Here is a 14505-nt window from a genome sequence, read left to right as displayed (position 1 = left end):
TAGCTTTGTAAGTTTTACTTTTTCCACCAAATTTTCGTGTGGTGTAAATCAAATATTAACTGTCATCGCTGTCAAGCTGTCATTCAGATTCAGAATCTTCATCAAGCATTCATGTCCAAATCTTGCGATCTTATGTCGCGAAATGTAAATATATAAGCCGTACACATTCATTCTCAAATTTAACCGTTCCCGGTCTGAAAATTATCGGCGTCCGTCGTCGGTCAATCATTATTTCCGTCCCGTGCCGGGCAATATTGCAAAGAAGTTTGGGTTTGAAAAATTAACCGGATTCTTAAACTATAAACCGGATCAAATTTGACCGGAAAGTGTGTGGCCGGTCTAGAACATTTTGAAATTCCCAAGTAAGTTATTAAAATTTTAGAAAACGATGCGATGTGAAGATGACACGTTTGAGGTTATGTCTCGGTCTCGGTGCATGTGAATCATGAAGGCGCGTCCAGACTATATAACAAAACATGTTATATAGCAAAGTTATACAACTTGTTAGAAAAACGAAAGAAAAAATGTTATATAACGCAGTGTTTTATAACATTTTTCTTGTTTTATAACATGTTTTATGTTCTCCATCAGTTGTCGGTAAAGATCAAACGATGTTTTAAAACACTGTTTTATAACATGTTCAGACTTGTCCACACTGGACAACATACAACATGTTATTGAAACACTCTATGAGAGCATCACAAACTTCTGGCACAATAAGCGAAATACTCTGCTTCGAAAATTTGAAGAGCAGGCTTAAACTTAGGTACTATGTAGGAATCTCCACTTGCTAGGAATCTCAACGTTACTGCTAATCTTTCTCTTACTGGTATTGCATCTCGAAAAGTTGTGTCCTTCTTGCCTATTTTATGGCCGATTTCCATTATAAGGTATTCAAAATCAGAACTTGTCATTCTTATAAAGTTTTTGAAACTACCATCGCACCGAATTTCACCTGTTAATGGGTCCACATCATTTTTTGCAAGATCCCCCAAAAGATCTGTACCACAATATCGTTTTCGCTCTGTTAAAGATGGTCGTACCCAAAATCTTCGTGTGGACTTAACGCGCGGTCTAGACAATAATATAGGCTGCTGCTGCTGCCAAAATTGCATCCTCTGCATTTGGTGCCATTTTACGTACTGAGCTGCGGTACATTTTGTTATAAAAATCCTGTTATATAATCTAGATGCTCATGTTAAAAAACATAAAATTCTAACAAGTTACACAGCATAGTTTTATAACAAATATGTTACATTGCTATATAACATGTTTTGTTATATAGTCTGGACGCGCCTTGAGCAATTTAACTTGGAAAATAATAAACAGAAAGACTTCGTGGCGTCTCTGTAAGTACATTATTGTAATATTTGAATATTTTTTTACAACTACCAACGCACTTTTCCATGGGAACTTTCAAAAATTCCTAAATTCAACTTGACGGCTGAAAATTTCCCTAAGACCACTCACCAAGATAAAGAATGGAGTATACCGTATACCTACTGTTAAATGAAATTCTCTAACAAATTAAAACGAATTTATTTTGGGTAGATGACCAACATAACTGCATGTGAGCTTGATTACTACTCTCCGATCTTGCTGTTTCTTGATCCGAGCAGAGCGGTGTTTCCCCCGCTGCCTCCGGACCACTGGCCTCGCCGTCTGGCGGGACATTTGAAATTTCATCTAACATTCGGCTGTCCTGACGTAGGAGCGTCCTCGCGACGGCTGTCCTGACGTAGGAGCGTCCTCGCGACTGTTGTCCTGACGTAGGAGCGTCCTCGCGACTGCTGTCCTGACGTAGGAGCGTCCTCGCGACTGCTATCCATGTCCATCTATAGTCTGTTTTTCCATCAAAGAACCACCAACACCGCAATTTACACTTTCAAAGACAATAAGAGTAACAGGAAATTTTATTATTGCAAACCTAAATCAACAGGTCGCGGTTCCTTGACTAAAAAACAGTTGGCAGTTATTGCTTCACTCAAAGAATTAATATCTGGGTGGCGTCTTTTGTAAATGTTGCTTTTAAGGTGGCCCCACAAGAAAAAGTCGCAAGGTGCTAAATCGAGAGATCTTGCTGGCCAATTTATAGCACCACCTTTACCAATCCAACAATTTGGAAATGAATCATAGGTATAAAAAATTTCTAACATCTAAGCCGAAATGCCGCCATCTTATTGGAAGCAGATTTCCTGATTTTAAGACGCCAAAGGGCCGAAATCGCCGCTCACGCCCGAAATGCAAATATTATTTTTTGTAAAATCATTTAAATCCAATTAAAACTTTGAAAAAATAAATGACATGATTCGTTCTCAAAAATCAAGAGTTCTGTTGTTGGTTGCCAATATGATGCAACAAATAAAATAGCTATTAAAATTAATTGTTATTCTTTTAGGCCTTAGGGCGCAAAAGGCATTATTTACCCCCGCAAATTACTGTATAAGTGACTTCATTTTGATACGATTTTACAAAAACAATTTTGATTTTTACCATAAAAATTCGTTCTTCATTGGAGTAACAATTCATTTTTCGTTTGACGTAAACCAACAAATTTCCAAATTTTTTGAAAAATGCTGTCAAATTTAAAAAAAATGACATGTCATAAATATGATTTTAAATAAAAAAATTTAAATACAATTAAATAAAAAACGCCGAGTTTTAAATTAGCATTTTAAAATATACTTCGCACCTTTAATCTTATAATTGGTATCATTTCAAGCGTAATAATTTCATCTTTCTATTGATACCATTACCTTAGCTGTAGGTTCAATTGGCGAGCAGGAATCAGCAAAAACGTTCAATACAATGTTATTGTTAATTGCCTATGTTCGAGTTTAAGAATGCACAGGCTGTATACATCCGACCTTGCAAAATATCATATAATTCTAATTTTTTAATATGTCGTGTGAACTTCAGCCAAGAGTAAAAAATCAAATTTGTGTGCGCTGGATGGTAACCAAAAAACAGCGAAATTTTCGCACTACTTTTAGTTTTTGCTCAAGGTCCTAAGGTATGAGTCTCATAGAAAAAGTTACACTTACATTTTTTTAAACTAGAGTAAATTCACTACAATTTGAGGCCTAAGTGAGCTTTATGCGTCTAGTAGTTTGCAAGATACAGCTTTTCAAATATTGGGTATTTCTTCCAAGAAGTGATTTTTTTTTGTTTAGGTCTCTTATTTTGTTAAAATATGTATACCTAAATAGTCAAAAATACTCCTCTCATGAGAAAAATAATGAACTTGAACATATTTATTTAGCTTTAATTTCAGCTCCGACGGGCACCTGCCTCGCATATGTTTAGCATGAACACTATTCCTACGGTTCACCGTGTCAGCACATTGCTGGAGATTCCACGCCCCTTTGTCAATCCACCGTAGCTTCTCAAGACCGCATCAGCTTCTGCTCAATTGTCAAGTCTGACCGGACCAAAACTTATCGGATCGGCGTATTATAAAATCTCCTTCTGTGAACATTTTAAACTCAGTTAGATCCATTAGCTGTTCTAGAGCCATCATATCTTGCAGATATAAGTGGGCACCCTTTGCGTAGAAATAGTGACCAGCTGAATGAAAAGAAGGTTGGATATAGTCAAGGCGGTCTCTATTTTAACAGGCCAGGACACTGGCTGTGTTGCCAAATTTCTTAGTGGGCCATTCCATAGCATCCTGAGTTTCAAAAATATTGGCACTTCCAAAGAAAGGCGGTTCATTCAAAAATCATTTTGACAAGACAATTAATTGTGCAATTAATTTCAGTAATTGAAAAATAAACATGCCACACAAATGTTGTGTTCTCGTAGATACCCAATTGCAAGTCAAATTATGCTTCAAGTAAGTCTTCCTACGTTAGCGTTTTCAAATTTCCATCGAAGAAGATTAGAATGCAAGAATGGATGCGGACTTTGGAACTAGAAAACTGGCGCGTGAGGTCTTTGTTGCTCGTTCCATTAGGTCTAAAATCCATTTTAAATTATAAACCTGTATTGATGGTAGGGTCCATACACCCGAGTGGGTAGCTTTTGCAGTTCTTATTTATTTTCAACAATTCATACTGCACCTTTATTGGTCTTTAATGGTCTGTGTGTACGACTTTAGAAAAAAAATCTTGTCCTGAGCTGTACAGTGTACAGGTGGCATGTGTTGGAATTTGCACTCGACCTAATGCAATCAAGGTGAACTAAAAGGACTTCTATCTTCATTTTGGATAGGATACTTGTTCAGAATACAGGACTATGAAATTTTACTAACAATAGCTATCTTATAAAACAGGATACACATAATTACCTTGACTTAGTCACCTGATATATACTGAAGTAAAGTTGCAATACGAGAATTAGAAAAATCTTTCAGTGATGATTAACTCACAGCTAACAATGACAAAATAGTGAGTGACAGTGAGTGATCACAAAACTTCAAAACTAGTAACTTTTTTTAAAGGTTGGCCAAGCAACGTTGTCAGACGTTAGTGGGCCATTCCACAGACCACTTTCTGAAGTCAGTGTCACGGCCTGTTAAAATAGAGACCGCCTTGATATAGTTCATTTTTTAATGCTGTAGAAAAAGTCAGGCAGCCCAATATACACTTTCAATAGTTCAATACAGTCCTATTTCAATTTTGTAAATTACTTCAATTCATGATGCTATAGGCCACAAATGCATTAATATCAATTCGTGTCATTGTCAATTATGCATTAATTTAAAGGCTAGTTTGGTCAAGGGTTTTTATACTTGATTATCGATGGAATGCACAGAACAAATTATGTTCAACGAAAAAGCAAGTCGCAACATGTCTGTGATGAACATGCGGAACTTAAAGTTGGGGATACGGTTAAACTAAAGAAGAGCAGATGTGGGAATTGGATGTGCGCATTGAAGTGACCGTGGAATCACTGATTGTACACCTCGAGGAGTCTGATGGCGATTCGGATTAACCAGAAGAATTCGAAGATGAGAGTTGATTTTTTAAATCCATAATATGTCTGAGTTATCATTAATTATTGTTTCTTTTTACTAGCTTACAGTTTTTTTATTCATTAATTCTAGATTAAACACAGTATTAAACACATTTTTTGTTCGACACTGTCAGAATTTGAGAATTTTCTCCTGTGTGAACGGATTATGATAAATTTGACAACTTGTCAAAACGAAACGTCAAGCTAATTTTAAAGATTTTTAGCGATTTGGAGCCTCTAAGGGGCTTGTCGAACAAAAAAACGTTGTATTCAACTCGTTCTTGTGTAATTTGGGCTTTTTTTGGCACTCGTGGACCTTTAAAACTCTCGTTTCACTCGAGTTTTAAACTGATCCACTCATGCCAAAATTACACACGAACTCGTTAAATAAATAACTATTATCTATTCACTTTGATTGTGACCACAACGAAAAACATAGTAGGCGCTGTTTAGCTGTGTGCTGCATACGTTTTACACTAAATATTTGTATGGTGTGAACATGATGTGAAAATGTCAGAATTGTCAAAACTTGACCATGGTAGTAAAGCAATGATTTTAATGTATTTATCAATATTAATAACGGAAATCAATATTTGAAGTAGGAGAAACTAAAAACGTGTGTCTTATTCTGTGATCACGTCTGTTGAAAAGTGGAGTTATATCCAGGTAGGTACAGATTATTTAACGTAAAAACTTCGAAATCACCTCATGCAATTCTCGATATTAATGAAGAACGAAGGAAATGGTAATTTGGCAGTAATCAGAACTTTCAATTAGCATTGATTAATACAAATACCTATTTTCAGATAAAAACTAATCAGACAGAAAGTTCAAAATAATGATTTACAGGGGATGAAAAGGCAGAAGGTATCAAACTACAACACTTACTAGCCAAAATGTACAACAAAAAAACACAAATAGAGTTAACTTTATTGGTGATGTTCGTTTTTGTGAGTTGTTTTCCCGTTGGCTTCAATAAATGTCTCGATACAAGTCAATATTAACCGTTTGGTCCCAACTTTGAGAAGACGACGTGGCATTTTCTTTTTGAATTCTAAAATTTTGTACCAAAACTCAATTTTATGGATATGCGCACAGTGTACGTCGAAAAACGTTTGCGCAAGTCGTTCTCCGTTCTGTCTTGTGTGAGCATGACGTTTCTGTCAAAATGGCGCCTCAGAGAGTTGCCAACTACGACTGGATTTAGTGTTATCTAAAATTCCCTATCAATAACCTAGCAAGTGAAAAGTTACTACTTATTATATCCCAAGTGCAAACATTTTTATCGGAAATTTTTTTGCTAATGAACGAAAACATCCATAAATGAGGTCAGAAGACCAATTATTATATAGCAAATAAGAGCACGAGACGAAGTCGAGGGATTTGAATGGTCTATGGTAGTGTTGTGAGGTCAATGACTTGACGAATTTGACCAGTCATTTTTAAAATTTAAATTTCCCGCTTATAATGTTAAAGATTATAGGATATGATGACTGTTGACTGATGAGATGAGGTTATGTTGGGTTGTCTGATTTCATTTACGTAGCTGCTGACAATGAAGAAATGAATTATGACAATAAATATGTAAATTATGACAATGAAACATCTAAAACTTTAATAAAGATCATTGTGGAAAACGATTATTATAGTCGAGTCAATGAAGGTTTTTACTTCTTAATCCTCAGAAACAGCTCCGATTTTGATGATTTTTTTTTAAATGTGTGTATTTATATATTATTTGAAATCAGAAACATTTTGGTTGGGGCACGTTAATATTTATATTGTTCAAACAATAATTTGCTATTTATGGAAAAAATTCCGTTTTCCACGATATTTATTTCAAAGATTTTTTTTATATAGAAACTGAAGTATAAGGAGTAGTTGTTAAGTTAAAATTTCTAGTAAAAAAACAATTTTTAGAACAAAAAACATAATAAAAATGCAACATAAAACCAAATGCAGAGAACATTTTTTACCCATTCGTGTCTTTCTGTTATGGAACATTGGAACAGCTTAAACAATGACATAGTTGAATCAAACAGTGTAGTTGTTTTTAAAAATAAATTACAAAAATATCCTCTGGAAATTCATAGCCATAATTACAATGAAGTAGTTTTGGCTCAAAGCGAATATAAGAAACGTCATGATATATTCGCTAAAATTATACACATGAATTTAGCTGTTAAATTCAATTTATTAAAGAATACACAACCACATTGTAGTTATACCAGAAAGTTGTTTGGAAAATGATAATTACAAATTATATTTTGATCGAGCAGTTTTAACTGACATTCATATTAAGCATAACAGACCAGACATTATTATTTTAAATAAACAACAAAAGCAAGCATATCTTTTAGATATAGCTGTTCCAAATTCACATAATATAACACAGACATATAACACAAAAATTAATAAATATTTAGAGCTCTCCGTTGCTATGACAAATCTTTGGTGTTTAGAAAAAAAATTCGATTTTACCACTTATAATTTCAGCAACGGGAATAGTACCACAATCTCTTTTTAAAAATTTAAAAATTCTGGATTTAGGTAACACATTGGTAGTTGAAATTCAAAAAGGTATATTATTATACTCATGTCACATCGTAAGGAAGTTCCTTAACATTGACACAGAACATAATAAAACACAACAAAGTCAAAATGTGGAGGCGAGAGCCCGGTAATTATGTTGATTAGCACTGCATCATTACTTATATCCGTAATAGTGTATGTACTCCGGCAAAATTGCCGTGCCGCCGGGTGGTGGAGGGTTCAAATAATAATAATAATAATTATTAATTGGAGGAATAGAGGCATTAGCCTGTTTTATTCCCAGAAATTAACTTAGCAAGCTTTAGTGTAGGATTTCCAACAGATGTATTTCACTGTTCGAGTCCCGGCCGGGCCGCCTATAAGCACTACTTAATTGTAATTATGGCTATGAATTTCCAGAGGATATTTTTGTAATTTATTTTTAAAAACAACTACACTGTTTGATTCAACTATGTCATTGTTTAAGCTGTTCCAATGTTCCATAACAGAAAGACACGAATGGGTAAAAAATGTTCTCTGCATTTGGTTTTATGTTGCATTTTTATTGTTGTTTTTTGTTGTAAAAATTGTTTTTTTGCTAGAAATTTTAACTTAACAACTACTCTTTATACTTCAGCTTCCATATAAAAGAAATCTTTGAAATAAATATCGTGGAAAACGGAATTTTTTCCATAAATAGCAAATTATTGTTTAAACAATATAAATATTTACGTGCCCCAACCAAAATGTTTCTGATTTCAAATAATATATAAATATACACATTAAAAAAAAATCATCAAAATCGGAGCTGTTTCTGAGGATTAAGAAGTTTCGGCGATTTTTCGGCTTTATTGACTCGACTATTAAGCTTTTTATCTATGTATTAGGAAGAAGTGGTTTTTGTTTTTCATTCGTTTTTGTGTCTTCGTAACAAGACATACAATATATTTTTATTTTCATAAAATACTTACCTACTTTTTTAAATTCTAAACGAATGTTTAAGTATGTAGCGACCTGTTGGAAGCCAGTCACTGCAACCAACAATACATCCGCAACCACCAGTAGATCTATCGGCTGATTTCCCAACGATCGCCTGAAGATGGCATCACCAGCTACTGCCTACGAGCCTTAGACGATCCCAATGGAACTTCCACCAGCATCAGCAATCACCGATAGATGGCGACCCAAACCCCCGACTACCGCTCTGTGAGGCACGAGGAGGAATCAAATTCCACCCCAGCATCACACCCGGCAGTTCAGTAGTCCAGTTCCCGTCTTAGTGAACCAAGTGTAACGCAACAGTGGTGACCCCGAGAAACAGTGCTCCAGTAGTGATTCAGTAGTGTCTCCCAAGTACCCCCAGAAGTGCTCAGTGCTCCCAAGTGCCCCCAGTAGTGTCAGTCCAGTCTGCCAACGTAGTTACCATTCGCGAGTGTTGTGTGGTGATTACCAACTTTTGACTCCTGGACTGCGCACCATGCCCAACAACGGCGAATCCACAGCTTCCGTGCAGACTGAGGCCCCTGCGCTCCGCAACCCTGAGGTAGACCGCGTCACAGTTCGAGTCCCACCATTTTGGAGTAACGAGCCCGCACTCTGGTTCTCACAACTTGAAAGCCAACTAGCACTAGCTAACGTCACGGCCGACACCACCAAGTTCCACTACGTGGTCTCTAACCTTGACTTCCGGAACGCACAAGTCGTCCGCGACATTCTGCAAACACCACCTAGGAGCGACAAGTACGAAGCACTCAAGACAGCCTTAATATCCCGCCTGTCGAGCTCCGAAGAGCAACGCATTCAACAACTTCTTCAACGAGAAGACCTAGGGGACCGCAAGCCCTCTGAATTTTTACGGCACCTCCGAAGCCTAGCGACAGTACCAGAGAACCTTCTGCGATCCCTGTGGACAAATCGCCTGCCACACCAAACTCAGGTGATCTTGACCACACAGACGGACTCCACCCTGGACAAGCTCGCTGAACTCGCAGACAAGGTCCACGAGATGTTGCCCACTGCGCCACACATTGACGCCACTCAAATAGCAGCAACATCAACCGACCTTAGCAAAGAACTCGCGCAACTACGTAAAGAAGTAGCCGAGCTCCGCAAAGCATGCAACCGCCAGCAGCGCCGTAACCAATCAGCAGCACAACAAGACAAACCAGAAAACACAATCTGCTGGTACCACAACCGCTTCAAGGGGAAAGCGACCAAATGCACCCAGCCTTGTTCCTACCAAACGGAAAACTAAGTACTGGACCACTCACGGCGGCAATTGGTCCGGTACCCCAGCAACGCTGCCTTTTCGTTGTCGACGTCGCCACAAAAGAGCGATTCCTGGTGGACACCGGTGCCGAAATATCTGTTTACCCCGTCAACAAGCTACGCTACCATCCCGCCGCAACCGAGTTCCAGCTACACGCCGCAAACGGCTCCACCATTACAACTTTTGGTTTTCGAGCCATGGATCTCAACTTAGGTGTACGACGACAATTTACCTGGAAATTCATTGTAGCCGCGGTCACACACCCAATCATCGGAATGGACTTCCTGAGCCACTTCAACCTAGTGATCGACCCCCGCAACAAACGGTTAATCGATACCCAGACGCCCCTCAGCGTCCGTACCGTCTCTACCATAACCGCGACCAATCCTCCACGTCTCCTTGCGGTCACTGATTCAATATATCTCCGCCTGCTCAAAGAATTTCCGCAACTAACCAACCCACAGCAAACCAGAACCACCCTCAAACATGACACCGTGCATCACATTCACACCACGCCAGGACCTCCTATCTCTTGTAAGACTCGACGAATGGACCCACACAAACTGCAGATAGCCAAGACAGAATTTCAGGCACTACTCAATGACGGCATCATCCGCCCCTCAGCAAGCCCATGGTCTTCACCGCTACACCTAGCACCCAAAAAAGACTCCTCTTGGCGACCCTGCGGCGACTACCGCACCCTCAATGCACGCACCATACCCGACCAGTATCCCGTGCCGCACATTCAAGACTTTTCTCAAAACCTTGCTGGCTGCACCATCTTCTCGACGATTGACCTGGTGCGCGCTTTCAACCAGATCCCAATCGCACCGGAAGACATCCCGAAAACAGCAATCACGACACCGTTCGGACTGTACGAATTCATGTATATGTCCTTCGGCCTCCGCAACGCTGCACAAACGTTCCAGCGCTTCATGCACACCGTTCTACGCGGCCTGGAATTTTGCTATGTGTACATAGACGACATCCTCGTCGCATCCAAAAACGAGGAAGAGCACCTAAAACACCTCCGTACTGTGTGTGAAAGACTCGCAAGCTTCAACATCCTCATAAACTGTAACAAGTGCGTGTTCGGCCAACGCGAAATCCGATTTCTTGGACACATCGTTTCCGCGAGTGGCATCCGACCGACGCCCGAAAAAACCGACGCGATCACAAACTTCCCGCGACCGGAAACAGCGAAACAGTTACGGCAATTCTTGGGACTAATAAACTTTTATCGGAACTTTATCCCGAAAGCAGCTAGTCTCCAAGCTCCTCTTCACGCTGTTCTCACTCCAAAAACGAAAAGCAAAGCAACGATCAACTGGACCCCAGAGATGGCACAAGCATTTACAGATTGCAAACAAAGTCTCTCCACCGCCACGCTCCTGGCACACCCCGTCATTGGAGTTGACCTCGCCCTCTCTACAGACGCCTCCGACTTCAGTATCGGCGCCTGCCTCCAACAGCGAGTCAACAACGATTGGCAACCGCTTGCCTTCTTCTCCAGGAAACTAACTCCAGCACAGACTAAGTACAGTGCCTACGACCGCGAGCTCTACGCCGTGTACGCCGCGATCAAATACTTTCGTCACATGCTGGAAGGCCAAACATTCTTCATACTCACCGATCACAAACCACTGACGTTCGCGTTCGCACAGAAACCCGAGAAGTGTACACCGCGTCAGTTTCGCCATCTCGACTTCATCAGCCAATTTACCACAGATGTCAGATACGTCCCAGGCCCCGAGAACATCCCCGCCGACACCCTGTCACGCATTGGGAGCATCTCCTCAGCCGGCGACTTCCGCGCCCTCAGCATGGCCCAAGAAAACGACGCCGAACTGCAGGAATTTCTTCGCCCAGACGCCAACACAGGCCTCCGTCTGGAAAAGATCACTATCCCTGGTACCAACCTGACACTCTATTGTGACACAACAACCGGTGAACCACGTCCCTTTGTCACACCAACCCTCCGACGTCCCGTCTTCAACTCGTTGCATAACCTCTCTCATCCAGGCATTCGTGCCACTACAAAGCTTGTTACAGATCGTTTTGTATGGCCCAACATCAAGAGAGATTGTCGCCAGTGGACCCGCACATGCACCCAATGCCAGCGAACTAAGATTTGGCGTCACAATTCGCCTCCTCTCGGACGCTTCGCACCCCCCAATCACCGCTTCGAGCACGTGCACATCGACATAGTAGGCCCCCTACCTCCATCCAACGGGTACCGCTATCTGCTGACGTGCATCGACCGCTTCACCAGGTGGCCCGAAGCATTCCCCTTGACCAACATCGACGCTGCTTCCGTCGCACAAACATTTGTAGCAGGCTGGATCTCCAGGTTCGGTACGCCTCTTCGCCTCACCAACGACCAGGGCCGCCAATTCGAATCCGAACTCTTTCGCTGCCTCAACAAGATATGTGGTACTACCCAGTTCCGTACCACCGCATATCACCCAGCGGCCAACGGACTAGTTGAGCGACTCCACCGTCAACTAAAGGCTTCCCTCACTTGCCACGCCGAAACCTGGACAGAAGCGCTTCCTCTCGTTCTGTTGGGCCTCCGCACCGCGTGGCGTGATGACCTACAAGCCACAACAGCCGAGTTAATCTACGGTCAAACCCTTCGTCTGCCTGGAGAATTCTTCAACCCTAGCAAATCACGCCTCAGCGACCCTGAATTTATTCAACAATTCAGAAAATTGATGAACGACCTCCGTCCAACACCAACAAGCAGTCACGGAAACAAACAAATTTTCACTTTCCGCGACTTGGAAACCTGCAGCCACTTCTTCTTACGCCACGACGCAGTCAAACCTCCTCTTCAACCGACGTACGACGGACCCTACAAAGTTCTCCGCCGTGATCACAGAACTTTCCGCCTGCTCCTCAACGGTCGTCCGACCTCCGTCTCGACAGATCGTCTCAAACCCGCATACGTCGCCAATGAAGACCCACCACAACCCACCATCACTCCACCAAACACAGCAACAAACACAACAGACACCAATACCAAACAAACGCGATCTGGACGCAACATCCAACGCCCTGTCCGCTTTCGCGACCATCCCGCTGGGAGGGGGGTGATGCAGCGACCTGTTGGAAGCCAGTCACTGCAACCAACAATACATCCGCAACCACCAGTAGATCTATCGGCAGATTTCCCAACGATCGCCTGAAGATGGCATCACCAGCTACTGCCTACGAGCCTTAGACGATCCCAATGGAACTTCCACCAGCATCAGCAATCACCGATAGATGGCGACCCAAACCCCCGACTACCAAAGCCAGTCGATTAATAAAGTACCGACACGATTTGACGTTTGCATAAAAGGCAACCGTAACGATATTTTCGCTACAAGAGGCGCTGATATCGCTATTTTGACTGGCTTTGGTGAACATTTGTTCACAAAAGTCCATGGATTTATTAGTAATAATTAGTAATTTATTAGTAATAATTAGTAATTTATTACTAATAAATCCATGCCAAAGCCAGTCAAAATAGCGATATCAGCGCCTCTTGTAGCGAAAAAATCGTTACGGTTGCCTTTTATCTAAACGTCAAATCGTGTCGGTACTTTATTAATCGACTGGCTTTGCCGACTACCGCTCTGTGAGGCACCAGGAGGAATCAAATTCCACCCCAGCATCACACCCGGCAGTTCAGTTCAGCAGTCCAGTTCCCCTCTTAGTGAACCAAGTGTAACGCAACAAGTATTTTAGAAGAAACTAAAAAACTGAAAATACACACACAGTTGTGTTGAAAGTTTTAAAGCGTTTTAAATTAACAAAAAGTTCAAATTCAAGCAACTATGTTAAAGAAAAAACAAAGTATAACTTCAAACAATTCAAACTTAACCTCACTTACACAATTTTAGAACAATACAATATCGATCAATAAATCTTATAAAAATAGTTATTTTTCTATTATTGATTCAAAAAATTGAAATTCACGCATAGTTATCGGTGCCTGAAGTGGGTCATTTTCTAACGTGTATTTCTTTTTGCATTGTTAGTAAGTATAGAAACCATACAAAACAGTGTGTGAAATGCGATTTCACGCACACGACTATTTCTGTGTTTCACTTCACGCACTGTATTTTATTAGTTACCTAGCAACATGGTCACTGCATTGAAACTTCAGAGTTCCTTCAAAAATTTGAATTTTTAATTTCAATTTTTTGAATCAATTATAGAAAAAATATTGTTTATATTTCGTGCGTGAAGATGTTTTTGTGCATTCAAAGGCTTATACTGCCTCGACCTTCGTCTCGGCGTAAAAGACCTTTTCATGCACAAAAAACACTCTCTTCACGCACTTAATATAAAAATAACTATTATTTAACGAGTTCGTATGTAATTTTGTTTTTTTTTTTTGAATGAGTGGACCAGTTTAAAACTCGAGTGAAACGAGAGTTTTAAAGGTCCACGAGTGCCAAAAAAAGCCCAAATTACACAAGAACGAGTTGAATACAACGTTTTTTTGTTCGACGAGCCCCCCAAAGGCTCCAAATGGCTGAAAATCTTTAAAATTAGCTTGACGTTCCGTTTTGACAAGTTGTCAAATTTATCAAAATCTGCTCACACAGGAGAAAATTCTTAAAATCTGACAGTGTCGAACAAAAAATAGAATTAAGGACCATTATTTGGTATTAAAATAATCCTTGACATTGAAAGAATCATTTTATGATGTTTAACTTGTTCCTACTTTTTGACCAATAATGACTGGTAATTGACCG

The sequence above is a fragment of the Tenebrio molitor genome, chromosome 2 (genome assembly GCF_963966145.1).
Source record: "Tenebrio molitor chromosome 2, icTenMoli1.1, whole genome shotgun sequence".
NCBI lineage: Eukaryota > Metazoa > Arthropoda > Insecta > Coleoptera > Tenebrionidae > Tenebrio > Tenebrio molitor.
This window is presented reverse-complemented; position numbering follows the sequence as displayed.